Source organism: Pelophylax lessonae (assembly GCF_965119305.1).
Source record: "Pelophylax lessonae genome assembly, chromosome: 5".
NCBI lineage: Eukaryota > Metazoa > Chordata > Amphibia > Anura > Ranidae > Pelophylax > Pelophylax lessonae.
This window is the reverse complement of record NC_138772.1, coordinates 6,797,024-6,811,782: the sequence shown is the minus strand read 5'-3', so window position 1 is coordinate 6,811,782 and position 14,759 is coordinate 6,797,024.

Here is a 14,759-nt window from a genome sequence, read left to right as displayed (position 1 = left end):
CACTTAATATTTAAATAAATATAAGGCTATATGGCACTCACCCTCCTTTCTCTCCCAGCGGTCCACAGTGAAGGTGAAGCCCCGGTTTGCCCTCTCCAGGGCCCAGCACACCTCACCCAGTGTCTCCATGATGAGGAGCTCTATGCTGGTCTTGGTGTCCTGGCTCTTCTCCTTCAGATCCTCTACTGGGGTCACAGAAGCTGCCATGAACTCCTGACACCGCCAGCATAGGCGTGCGCACGGGGTGTGCCGGGTGTGCCTGGGCACACCCTAATCACCCTGTGTCTGTTAGTGTAGGGCCGGCTGCCTCCCGAGATCTCCATCTTTGGCACTGAGGGTAGTGAGATGCTCGTGGAGAGGCGGCTGTGCTGTTGGCTCCAGCAGACAGTGAGGCTTGCCATGTGTGTGACACTGTCAGGTAATGTTACTGCTTGCAGGGAGAAAGACAAGCTGTCAAAACTCAGCGGTGATGTCGGGGATGGGCGGGACCGAACAGCTATCAAACACCAGCCAATGGGATGGGGTCTGGGCGGCTGCTTCATTTATGTGGCCCCGCCCCTTTCTTAAGCAGCCCAATCATTGGCTGGTGTTTGACAGCTGCTTGATCCCGCCCACCCCCGACATCACCGCTAAGTTTTGACAGCTGGTCTTTCTCCCTGCAAGCAGCTACATGACAGTGACTGTGTCACACACACAGTGGGGTACCAATGGGGGGGCGCACTGGGGGGTATCAGCCAGCGTCCTCTGAGAGATCCTGTATGGCAGTGTGAAGGCTGCAGTGGCAGCTCCTTCAATCCGTGCTGCAAGCGGGGGGCGGAGACGCGGCGGGATGAAGGGGGCGGAGCCGCGGTGGGAAGAAAGGGGCGGAGCCTCGGCGGGAAGGAGGGGGCGGAGCCTCGACGGGAAGAAGGGGCGGAGCCTCGGCTGGAAGAAGGTGAGTGCCCATTGCCCAAGTGTGTGTGCTCTGTGTTGGATAGGAGGAGAATGGGGAAGCTGCATATAGAATTCATCCTTCCCTATCCTTCCTGCAGCTGCTGAATAACTGATTGTCCTCCTCTCCCTCCTGCAGGAAGAATAGGGAAATATCAATTCCTTTATATGCAGCTGCCCCATCCCCCTCCCTATACAACTTCCTTTGCTGGCCCCCAAGTGCTCTCTTAACCCCCCCTCCAGTGTTCTTATCCCCCCTCAGTGCTCTTAACCCCCCCCCCCCCAGTGCACTAGACCCCCTGTTCTTTAGCCCCCCCCATGCTCTTCAGCTCCCCACAGTGCTTTTTATCTCCCTCCCCCCTATGCTCCCTGTCCCCCCCCAGTGCTCTCCACCCCCTGGTTTTCCCTGCCCGCCCCCCAAGTGCTCCCTGTCCCCCCCAGTGCTCTCCACCCCCTGGTTTTCCCTGCCCGCCCCCCAAGTGCTCCCTGTCCCCCCCAGTGCTCTCCACCCCCCTGGTTTTCCCTGCTCGCCCCCCCAGTGCTCTCCACCCCCTGCACCTTCCAACCCCCTACAATGCTTTGCAAACCCCCTCTTAATTCTCTCCTGTCCCCCCGCCCACCGTGCCCTTCACCTCCTCCAGTGCTCTCTGCTTCCCCTGTGCTCTCCGGCCCCCCTAGTGCTCTTCTATCTTCTATCATGTCCTCAGTCTCTGAGCATCTTCTGTATCACGTCCGTAGTCTCTGACCATCTCCTGTATCATGTCTGCAGTCTCTGACCATCTCCTGTATCATGTCTGCAGTCTCTGACCATCTCCTGTATCATGTCTGCAGTCTCTGACCATCTCCTGTATCATGTCTGCAGTCTCTGACCATCTCCTGTATCACGTCTGCAGTCTCTGACCATCTCCTGTATCATGTCTGCAGTCTCTGACCATCTCCTGTATCACGTCTGCAGTCTCTGACCATCTCCTGTATCATGTCTGCTGTCTCTGACCATCTCCTGTATCATGTCTGCAGTCTCTGACCATCTCCTGTATCATGTCTGCAGTCTCTGACCATCTCCTGTATCACGTCTGCAGTCTCTGACCATCTCCTGTATCATGTCTGCAGTCTCTGACCATCTCCTGTATCACGTCTGCAGTCTCTGACCATCTCCTGTATCACGTCTGCAGTCTCTGACCATCTTCTGTATCATGTCTGCAGTCTCTGACCATCTCCTGTATCACGTCTGCAGTCTCTGACCATCTCCTGTATCATGTCTGCAGTCTCTGACCATCTCCTGTATCATGTCTGCAGTCCCTGACCATCTCCTGTATCATGTCTGCAGTCTCTGACCATCTCCTGTATCATGTCTGCAGTCTCTGACCATCTCCTGTATCATGTCTGTAGTCTCTGACCATCTATTGTATCACGTCTGCAGTCTCTGACCATCTATTGTATCATAAGAAAAATAGTGGACAACTGCGCTAAACCAACAAAAAATGTGAAGCTGCAACTTCAAGTGTGACTGTCACCTTAAAATATATCTATTGTATCATGTCTGCAGTCTCTGACCATCTACTGTATCATGTCTGCAGTCTCTGACCATCTCTTGTATCATGTCTGCAGTCTCTGACCGTCTCATGCCAAGGTTCGCCATCACTGCTCTATATATATATATATACACGCATGTGCGTTTGAGCTTTGGGGTGCACACCCTAATGCAATAGGCTGCGCACGCCTATGACCGCCAGGCCACCTATTATTCCTATGACACCAAGGCTGTTGTCTCTGTCCTCTATAGGTGTGAGAATCCTGCCACCAGTCTAGCCACCACCACTGCTGCCAGCAGGACCGAGGAGCTGACTCTGCACCCCATGAACATATCCTACATAACAGCCAACATACGTACTCACTGATGCAAGTATCCTCCTCGCGGGAAATGCAGATCAGTCTCCATTAACTGCGTGGGCGGGGTCCTGAATCCATCGCAATCTGACTGCTCTGGCTCTCTGTAATTTGCGTGGGCTCGCACAGCACAATTTAAGCGGGTCCGCTCTCATTGATTTCCGGCTCTTCGCGACCCACTCAAATGCAGCTCGCGACCCACCAGTGGGTCCCGACCCACAGTTTGGGAACTCCTGCCCTAGAGAATAAAATAGTGGTAGTACTGTAAAGCTCTAGGAATTCTTTTGTTAGAATTTGAAATATGATGTTGCACCGAGTAAATAGATACCCAACATGTCAATCCTTAAATTTTATGTGCGCCCAAGAAATGGCGGTAAACTTCAGCACCCTATATTTTCCATAGGCAATGCTTTAAAAGCTCCCTATAGGTCACCAGTCTAGTGTTGCGGAGGAGGTCTGGTGCTGGAACCATTATTCTGACGCAGCGATATGTAACGGGTGTATCGTAATCGAGGTTCATGTGTAGGCACCCTCTTCGTGTGCGTTTACATGTGTATATGTTGGGGGAGGGGGGGATTTTATGTCCTTGAGTATAAAAAAAATTTCTCTTTCATTCATTGACTCTCCTGATCTTCTTAACCATTGGGTTATACTGCCCCCTACAGGAGTAGGACTCTGGGCAGAAAAAAAGTCTGGCTATGCCTATGGGCAGTCCCAGGGGGTATACTCCCTCTCTCTGCTATAGGTACTCAGTTTTTTTTCTGCCTTGTCAGGAATAAGGACCCAGTGGTCACCCCCAGTCTGGTCAGCGAGCGCAAGCAGACCTCAGCTTCGCGATAGGTCACGAGGTCCCATGCGACCGGGTCTCAGCCTGAGTCACAGCATTCCTCCTGGCCAACAGCCCCCCACCCCATTTAGATGGAGAGGGGTTTTGTCTGAAACGGTGCCTTCCTGGTAAATAACTGTCCCCCCCTTCCCCCCGGAGGGTTTTGGGGTGGACGTGGGTCCCTCCATCGGATGGTCGAACCGCTGGGTTCCCCTTCTTCCCGTTAGACACTTCCCTCAGTGGTCCCTGTGAGCCATCTTACCCCCCATCCGCCCCCTCCCCTCTTCACTGATGCTGGGGCTGTGGGGTGGCCTGGTCTTCTGCCTAGGGTGGGGGGAAGGGTGCTGTGCTGGCGAAAGGGGAGGGGGGGTGCGTTGTCAGGGATGGGCAATCGGCTTTGGGGGGGCTGTACCTGGTGGGGGCTCCTTCCAGGGCCCCCCCTTCCTGCCGGTGCCATTTTCTGAGGCTTAGGGATCTCTCCTTGGTCCCTGGGAGCCTCATGGTGCCGCGCATGCTGCCATTTTCTTATAGCCTGTGTGCTTAATGCACGGCAGCCATGTTTGTGTAGTCTGGTGGCCATTTTGCAGTGGTTTGCCATTGAAAATAGCGGCAGGCATGACTGTGGAGCCCTCTGGGCGGCAATTTCAGTGGTGGGAGCCCCTCCTCATCCCCTGGTGCTGACTCCTGGATCTTTTCATTTCCTGATTGCTGTTTGTGCAGTGCAGGTTCTCCTGGTAGGTGGTGCCTGGTTTCTCTGGGGTGGTGAGTCTGGTGGGGTCCTCTCCCTCTCTACTGAGAATCGATTGCCAGAGCAGTGTGGGTTGTCCCTTAGCAGTGTTTTACACTTTTTTGTGGGGTCCCCCTGGTGACTCATGGAGTCTTTGGAGCTCATCTCCCCACCTGAACCCCCTCAAGGAGGCTGCAGGGCCCTCCGGGTCCCATCCATCCATCGATGCACTGACGACGGTCCTGGAGTCCCAGGTGGAGGTAGCTTTTGGGCGACGGGCAGGCAAAAAGCGCCCCCTGCCTCACCTGTCTCATCAGATCCTGAATCTGATTTGGCCGCCGCGGACGCGGGTCACCCTGCTGGGTCTGCGAACACACGCCCGGAATCCTCAGATAGTGAGGAGGATTCCTTCACTTCTGCAACCGCGCACGAAAAGGCGCTGGTGGATGCACTGATTGTAGCTGTGCATGAGACCTTAAAGATGGAGGACGCAGCTGAAGCTGTGGTGAAGGTGCAGATTCCCTTTGGCATTCACAAGCCATCCAGAGCGGCAAAGGTGTTCCCTCTCCCCTCCTATTTTGACAGAATTGACACTAACTAGTGGGGACGACCAAAGGTCCCTAAGAAATTTTGCTAGGCGATACTCCTATGAGGAGTCCCTTCTTAAGAAGTAGACTGTTCCGCCAGTGGTGGACCTTCCGGTTTCCGGATTAAACAAGGCAACCATGATTCCGGTTGAAGAGTCCCCGGCCTTTAAGGATCCGGCTGACAGGAAGGCGGAGGCTGTGGCCCTCAATATGTACACCCTGGCTGGTTCGGCAATGAGGCCGATATTCACCATTGCCCTGGTGTCACAGACTCTGACCGAATGGGCTAGGCTTTTGCGCCGTGACCTGGAGGGGGAGTAGCTCCCCCCTGCGTTTGCTGAGCTGGCAGACCAACTGGTCCAGGGGCTGCAAAGTGATGCCTCTTTAGATGCAACTCCCCTAGTGGCTCGGCTCTCTGTTTCAGCAGTGGTCCTTTGGTGCGTCTTTTGGCTCAAATGCTGGTCCGCATACCAGACTTCTAAAGAGGCCTTGACTGATCTTTCCTTTCAAGGAGATCTCCTGTTTGGTGCTACCCTGGATGACATCATTAAAGAGTAACTAAGAGTTCCTTTCTTCCACATTCTACTAAGGGCAAGGACCCTCATCGTAAGGACCCTCATCATAGACGTGGGCCCTCCTTCTCGGCTCATAAGAAGTTTTTTCATCCCTCAGGTTGACTGACAAGGGATCTGGGCCTCCTCTGGAGGAGGATCTAAGCGAACTTGGTCTGGCAAGTCAAGAGCGGGCTTCTCCAGACCTGCGGACAATGCCCCTTCAGCATTAAGGTGCACCCTCACCCGTATCTGGGGTGGGGGGAGGTCTTCGCTGGTTCCTGAACCCGTGGACTCCCCTGGTACAAGTCAGGTGGGTCCACAAGGTCATTCGGTCTGGCTACAAGATCAAATTTTGTTCTTACCCTTCGGTAAGGTTCTTTCTTCCAACCTGCGACTGTCCTCGGTCCACTTACAGGCTCTTTTAGGGGCGGTGCAAGACCTTTTACCTTAAAGGGTGATGGTGCCGGTTCTGACTTCGGAAAGTTTTCAGGGGTTTTACTCAAACCTGTTTACAGTCCCCAGTAAGGAAGGCAAAGTGAGTTCAATTCTGGACCTCACGGCACTGAATGGCTTTGTGCGGGTGCAGAAGTTCAGAATGGAGTCTGTTCGCACGGTGGTGGCATCCCTGCATCAGGGGAATTTTTCTTGCCTCCATTGACCTTAAGGGCGCTTACCATCACCTTCCAATATGTGTCGGTCTCTAGCGCTTCCTCTGATTTGCCTTGGGAGAGGAGCATTATCAGTTTGTGGCATCACCCTTTGGTCTCACTTCTGCTCCTCGGGTCTTCGCGAAACTGTCGGCCCCGGGGCTAGGATTGTTACGCCCATGAGGGATTGTAGTACTCGGCTACTTGGATGACTTCCTTCTGCGAGCGGATTCTCCTACTGCTCTGGTGGAAAACCTGGAAATCACCATATGAGCTGGAGGGTGTTTTGCTAAATTCTGAATTTTCAGAAGTCTGCTCTGGTTCCGTCCACAAAGCTGGACTATCTGGGTCTGACTCTGGACTCGGCCTTAGCCAGGGAGCTCCTACAATGTAAAGTAGTGAGTGTACAGCTTGTATAACAGTGTAAATTTACTGTCCCCTCAAAATAACTCAACACACAGCCATTAATGTCTAAACCGCTGGCAACAAAAGTGAGTACACCCCTAAGTGGAAATGTCCAAATTGGACCCAATTAGCCATTTTCCCTCCCCCGGTGTCATGTGACTTGTTAGAGTTACAAGGTCTCAGGTGTGAATGGGAAGCAGGTGTGTTAAATTTGGTGTTATCGCTCTCACTCTCTCATACTGGTCACTGGAAGTTCAACATGGCACCTCATGGCAAAGAACTCTCTGAGGATCTGAAAAAAAGAATTGTTGCTCTACATAAAGATGGCCTAGGCTATAAGAAGATTGCCAAGACCCTGAAACTGAGCTGCAGCACGGTGGCCAAGACCATACAGCGGTTTAACAGGACAGGTTCCACTCAGAACAGGCCTCACCATGGTCAACCAAAGAAGTTGAGTGCCGTGCTCAGCGTCATATCCAAAGGTTGTCTTTGGGAAATAGACGTATGAGTGCTGCCAGCATTGCTGCAGAGGTTGAAGGGGTGGGGGGGGGGGGGGGTCAGCCTGTCAGTGCTCAGACCATACGCCGCACACTGCATCAAATTGGTCTGCATGACTGTCATCCCAGAAGGAAGCCTCTTCTAAAGATGATGCACAAGAAAGCCCGCAAACAGTTTGCTGAAGACAAGCAGACTAAGGACATGGATTACTGGAACCATGTCCTGTGGTCTGATGAGACCAAGATAAACTTATTTGGTGTCAGATGGTGTCAGGCGTGTGTGGGGGAAACCAGGTGAGGAGTACAAAGACAAGTGTGTCTTCCTACAGTCAAGCATGGTGGTGGGAGTGTCATGGTCTGGGGCTGCATGAGTGCTGCCGGCACCGGGGAGCTACAGTTCATTGAGGGAACCATGATGAATGCCAACATGTACTGTGACATACTGAAGCAGAGCATGATCCCCTCCCTTCAGAGACTGGGCCACAGGGCAGTATTCCAACATAACGACCCCAAACACCTCCAAGATGACCACTGCCTTGCTAAAGAAGCTGAGGGTAAAGTTGATGGACTGGCCAAGCATGTCTCCAGACCTAAACCCTATTGAGCATCTCTGGGCAGGGCCGGAGTGGGACTCATTTTCAGCCCTGGAGTTTCATGCCTTAGACCGGCCCACTTTAGTTCACGACTGATTGTAATAAAATAATGTAATTAAAACCTCAGAATATAAGTTTGCAATGGCTGCGGGCATGGTAGAGGAGAATGCAGGGCGGCGGGCATGGTACAGGAGAATGCAGGGCTGTGGGCATGGTAAAGGAGAATGCAGGGCGGTGGGCATGGTACAGGAGAATGCAGGGCTGCGGGCATGGTACAGAAGAATGCAGGGCTGCGGGCATGGTAAAGGAGAATGCAGGGCTGCGGGCATGGTAAAGGAGAATGCAGGGCTGCGGGCATACTACAGGAGATGCAGTGCTGCAGGCATGGTACAGGAGAATGCAGGACTGCGGGCATGGTAAAGGAGAATGCAGGGCTGCGGGCATACTACAGGAGATGCAGTGCTACGGGCATGGTAAAGGAGAATGCAGGGCTGCAGGCATGAATGCAGGGCTGTGGGCATGGTAGAGGAGAATGCAGTGCTGCGGGCATGGTACAGAAGAATGCAGGGCTGCGGGCATGGTAAAGGAGAATGCAGGGCTGCGGGCATGGTAAAGGAGAATGCAGGGCTGCGGGCATACTACAGGAGATGCAGTGCTGCAGGCATGGTACAGGAGAATGCAGGGCTGAGGGCATGGTACAGGAGAATGCAGGGCTGAGGGCATGGTACAGGAGAATGCAGGGCTGCGGGCATGGTACAGGAGAATGCAGGGCTGAGGGCATGGTACAGGAGAATGCAGGGCTGTGGGCATGGTAGAGGAGAATGCAGGGCTGCGGGCATGGTACAGAAGACCCCAAACACCTCCAAGATGACCACTGCCTTGCTAAAGAAGCTGAGGGTAAAGGTGATGGACTGGCCAAGCATGTCTCCAGACCTAAACCCTATTGAGCATCTCTGGGCAGGGCCGGAGTGGGACTCATTTTCAGCCCTGGAGTTTCATGCCTTAGACCGGCCCACTTTAGTTCACGACTGATTGTAATAAAATAATGTAATTAAAACCTCAGAATATAAGTTTGCAATGGCTGCGGGCATGGTAGAGGAGAATGCAGGGCGGCGGGCATGGTAGAGGAGAATGCAGGGCTGTGGGCATGGTAAAGGAGAATGCAGGGCTGAGGGCATGGTACAGGAGAATGCAGGGCTGAGGGCATGGTACAGGAGAATGCAGGGCTGTGGGCATGGTAGAGGAGAATGCAGGCTGTGGGCATAGTACAGGAGAATGCAGGGCTGCGGGCATGGTACAGAAGAATGCAGGGCTGCGGGCATGGTACAGAAGAATGCAGGGCTGCGGGCATGGTAAAGGAGAATGCAGGGCGGTGGGCATGGTACAGGAGAATGCAGGGCTGCGGGCATGGTACAGAAGAATGCAGGGCTGCGGGCATGGTAAAGGAGAATGCAGGGCTGCGGGCATACTACAGGAGATGCAGTGCTGCAGGCATGGTACAGGAGAATGCAGGACTGCGGGCATGGTAAAGGAGAATGCAGGGCTGCGGGCATACTACAGGAGATGCAGTGCTACGGGCATGGTAAAGGAGAATGCAGGGCTGCGGGCATGGTACAGGAGAATGCAGGGCTGAGGGCATGGTACAGGAGAATGCAGGGCTGTGGGCATGGTAGAGGAGAATGCAGTGCTGCGGGCATGGTACAGAAGAATGCAGGGCTGCGGGCATGGTAAAGGAGAATGCAGGGCTGCGGGCATGGTAAAGGAGAATGCAGAGCTGCGGGCATACTACAGGAGATGCAGTGCTGCAGGCATGGTACAGGAGAATGCAGGACTGCGGGCATACTACAGGAGATGCAGTGCTACGGGCATGGTAAAGGAGAATGCAGGGCTGCGGGCATGGTACAGGAGAATGCAGGGCTGAGGGCATGGTACAGGAGAATGCAGGGCTGTGGGCATGGTAGAGGAGAATGCAGGGCTGTGGGCATAGTACAGGAGAATGCAGGGCTGTGGGCATGGTAAAGGAGAATGCAGAGCTGCGGGCATGGTACAGGAGAATGCAGGGCTGCGGGCATGGTACAGAAGAATGCAGGGCTGCGGGCATGGTAAAGGAGAATGCAGGGCGGTGGGCATGGTACAGGAGAATGCAGGGCTGCGGGCATACTACAGGAGATGCAGTGCTGCAGGCATGGTACAGGAGAATGCAGGACTGCGGGCATGGTAATGGAGAATGCAGGGCTGCAGGCATGGTAAAGGAGAATGCAGGGCGGTGGGCATGGTACAGGAGAATGCAGGGCTGCGCGCATGGTAAAGGAGAATGCAGGGCTGCGGGCATGGTAAAGGAGAATGCAGGGCTGCGGGCATACTACAGGAGATGCAGTGCTGCAGGCATGGTACAGCAGAATGCAGGACTGCGGGCATGGTAAAGGAGAATGCAGGGCTGCGGGCATACTACAGGAGATGCAGTGCTACGGGCATGGTAAAGGAGAATGCAGTGCTGCAGGCATGGTACAAGAGAATGCAGGGCTGAGGGCATGGTACAGGAGAATGCAGTGCTGCGGGCATGGTACAGAAGAATGCAGGGCTGCGGGCATGGTAAAGGAGAATGCAGGGCTGCGGGCATGGTAAAGGAGAATGCAGGGCTGCGGGCATACTACAGGAGATGAGAAAAAACACAAAGGGTAGAGTTCTAATGGGCTCAAGGGGGTTCACTGGACTATAGTGGACACCTCATCAATAATAAATTGCAGACCTCAATGGGTTACCTTAGTCTGAATGGTGACCGTTGGCATATAAGCATAAATATCAAAAGAGGACAGGAGGTTGGGAGACCGTGAGAATACAGATAACAACTGTTACTCACTATCCCAACCGCCAACTAAGGGCACCACAGACGTGTTTATAGTTAAAAGATATAGATTTATTAGGCACGTATGCCTTAGATAAATTCAAGACAGAAACAGACAATGGGGCTGTGAACCATGGTGCTATAGAAATAACAAAAAATTAAAATCAAAGACAATAAGGCACCCATGCATATAATATCATACCATTCAATCATTAACATTGGAACCCTTCGAATACCAGCGTACCTTGTAGGCTGGATAATTTACAAGGTGCAGTGTGAGGACCTCATATGTTGTGGAGTACCCCTCTTGCGATCAAAAAGAACGGATCTGGCTGGAATTCACCAAAATAATGGACTCAATATAAAAAAATACTTCTTAAAGGAATGTTATAGGTATAGAGGAATTCCAACCTTCCAACCTGCAATTAACTGCCGAAAAATTGTCCAAGGTAAGTTCGCTGCCTGCTGTGGGTGAAGATGTTTGAAAAAAGTAAACTTGATGGTCTGCGAGGAATTCACAGTTGGATCATCAAACAAGGAAAGTCCTTGATATTGGGAACAGATGAAAACCGCAGAGATCACTTAATGAAATTTAAGGTGGGTCTCAAGTGGACAGTCGATGTAAGTGAGGTAAATAGTTAATGCAGATGAAGTTAAACCGTCCGTGTAGATGAAATCAACAGATCATAGGTTTACCTTTACATAGACTTCTTTATGTGCCGGTGTGTTGATCATGTAGAGGGGGAGGATGGATGACGGTATTTTGCGGCACGGTCCCCCAGGTTCCATTAGCCTCTAGTAGTCACTCAACCCATCGGCGTTCTAACCCTCCATGTGGCTAAGCCGGCGGCTGCTGGAGTTGGCTTCCGGGTCAGAGGTATCCTCCCGTTCGTCACTTCCTGTAGAGCCGATAGCCGGACGCCTTCACGGGGAACAGCCTGGGGAGCGATAAGTGTTGGATCCTGTTCTGGGGACTCGGTTGACGCTAGTGCATGGGTGCTCAGTGCACAATGCTGGACGCTGACGCGTTTCACCAACCAAGTTGGTTTCCTCAGAGCTACTGAATGTTCTCAAGATGCATCGATATATACCGCCCCTAATTAACAATAATTGATTAATCATTGACTGATGTGCGGGACTGAAGGGAGGTGCATTACCACACACCTCCACAAGATGTCCTCACTCTTTAATAACAATGCGGAATACTCCTTCGATGCACCTTGCCATTCTGCCAGCAGAGTTAATAGCACTCTCTCCATGTATAACACCATGGAGACAGTGCTACATCTTGAAATAAACAAAGTGAACAAGTGATTAAAAGTGATTTAAAAATTACACAGCATACTAAGCATCAGAAGATGTAAATAACTGGTCAGATCTGCATTCTGCCAAATGGAAGGCCATGATTGGATTTAGTATGGATTATTAGATAATTGGGGATAAAGACCCTTCAAATACTCTATAGATTGAGTCCCAGAGTGGATACAGGGGAGGGGGAAAGGGGAAAGAAAGAAATGTAAACACGGACAGTAGAGAGGAGGGGAGAAGGATAGCTTCTAAATTTACCCTATCTTGGTTTACACAATGGACCTAGCTCCTAATTTTATTATAGAATTTATTGAGGTCCAATAAGAATAGAGGATATGGTTATCACTAACCTGACAATTATCTATCTATCTTCACGGTCCATATTAAAGGGACATTTTTCCCATTTTCTATCGTCCTCAAAGTTTAATACTCCATCCCCCATTTTACCAAGATGTCATATCAGGGACCTTTAACAGGTAGCAGTACTCCCAGGGAAATTGATATTTGAATCCTCATGCAGGTAGTGGTATTTATGCTAAATATGTACTATACATGATTAATTCAAAGGGAGGGAAGGCAAAGAACATCTCGATGCCAAGACGAGGGGCCAAGGGTTCAGGGGTTCAAGAAGGGCTGTAAACTGAATTCCACATTGAGTCCCACTGGTGATAGGGATCCCATCTTAAAGATCCACATCTTCTCCTTCTGGAGGAGGATCTTGTCGAAGTCTCCTCCCCTCGCAGGCAATTTAAGGGCATAAATTCCCCTGACCCTTAGCCCCTCGGGATTGGCATCATGATGTTCGATGAAGTGGAGGGGTATTGTCCTCTTATCTATTCTCTTTTTAATACTACAGGAGATGCAGTGCTGCAGGCATGGTACAGGAGAATGCAGGACTGCGGGCATACTACAGGAGATGCAGTGCTACGGGCATGGTAGAGGAGAATGCAGGGCTGTGGGCATAGTACAGGAGAATGCAGGGCTGTGGGCATGGTAAAGGAGAATGCAGAGCTGCGGGCATGGTACAGGAGAATGCAGGGCTGCGGGCATGGTACAGAAGAATGCAGGGCTGCGGGCATGGTAAAGGAGAATGCAGGGCGGTGGGCATGGTACAGGAGAATGCAGGGCTGCGGGCATACTACAGGAGATGCAGTGCTGCAGGCATGGTACAGGAGAATGCAGGACTGCGGGCATGGTAATGGAGAATGCAGGGCTGCAGGCATGGTAAAGGAGAATGCAGGGCGGTGGGCATGGTACAGGAGAATGCAGGGCTGCGGGCATGGTACAGAAGAATGCAGGGCTGCGGGCATGGTAAAGGAGAATGCAGGGCTGCCGGCATGGTAAAGGAGAATGCAGGGCTGCGGGCATACTACAGGAGATGCAGTGCTGCAGGCATGGTACAGGAGAATGCAGGACTGCGGGCATGGTAAAGGAGAATGCAGGGCTGCGGGCATACTACAGGAGATGCAGTGCTACGGGCATGGTAAAGGAGAATGCAGGGCTGTGGGCATGGTACAGGAGAATGCAGGGCTGAGGGCATGGTACAGGAGAATGCAGGGCTGTGGGCATGGTAGAGGAGAATGCAGTGCTGCGGGCATGGTACAGAAGAATGCAGGGCTGCGGGCATGGTAAAGGAGAATGCAGGGCTGCGGGCATACTACAGGAGATGCAGTGCTACGGGCATGGTAAAGGAGAATGCAGGGCTGCGGGCATGGTACAGGAGAATGCAGGGCTGAGAGCATGGTACAGGAGAATGCAGGGCTGTGGGCATAGTAGAGGAGAATGCAGGGCTGTGGGCATAGTACAGGAGAATGCAGGGCTGTGGGCATGGTAAAGGAGAATGCAGAGCTGCGGGCATGGTACAGGAGAATGCAGGGCTGCGGGCATGGTACAGAAGAATGCAGGGCTGCGGGCATGGTACAGAAGAATGCAGGGCTGCGGGCATGGTACAGGAGAATGCAGGGCTGCGGGCATACTACAGGAGATGCAGTGCTGCAGGCATGGTACAGGAGAATGCAGGACTGCGGGCATGGTAATGGAGAATGCAGGGCTGCAGGCATACTTCAGGAGAATGCAGTGCTGCGGGCATGGTACAGGTGTACCATGCCCGCAGCACTGCATCTTTTGTAGTATGCCCGCAGCCCCGCATAATGGCAGGTAGTGCGGCTGTGGAGGAGTCTCACTTGCCTGTTCTTGAGGCGCCATAGATTTAAAAATGGCGCCGCCTGGCGCTAACACGTCATTGCGTATGCGCTGCCACCGCTCGGGAAAACTTGTATACGTTTGGCTATTCCCGGGAATAGCTGAATGTGTATGGCCTTTCCTGAGCGGCGGCGCATGCGCGGTGAAATGTTGGCGCCGGGTGGAGCCATTTTTAAATCTAAGGCTTCTCAGGAGCACAACGGGCCGGCTGCGTTTAAGTGACACTGGTGCGGCAGTGGGATGCGTCCCCCCTCCCAAATTTTGCCGCTGGCCCCCCCAGCACCCCCCACGCTACACCACTGGACTGGGGCTGCTGTGAGTGCAGGCAGCTTAGTGACAGCATTCAACCCAGTGTCATGACAACGGCCCTCGCACCGACCAGCCCACTGGGAATTCTCCCGGTGCTCCTGATTAGCCAATCCGGGCCTGTCTGTGGGGCATCCTCAAACAGAAGGTGGAGGAGCGCAAGGTCTCTAACATCCACCAGCTCTGTGATGTCATCATGGAGGAGGGGAAGAGGATTCCAGTGACAACCTGTGAAGCTCTGGTGAACTCCATGCCCAAGAGGGTTAAAGCAGTGCTGGAAAATAATGGTGGCCACACAAAATATTGACACTTTGGGCCCAATTTGGACATTGTCACTTAGGGGTGTACTGACTTTTGTTGCCAGCGGTTTAGACATTAATGGCTGTGTGTTGAGTTATTTTGAGGGGACAGTAAATTTACACTGTTATACAAGCTGTACACTCAC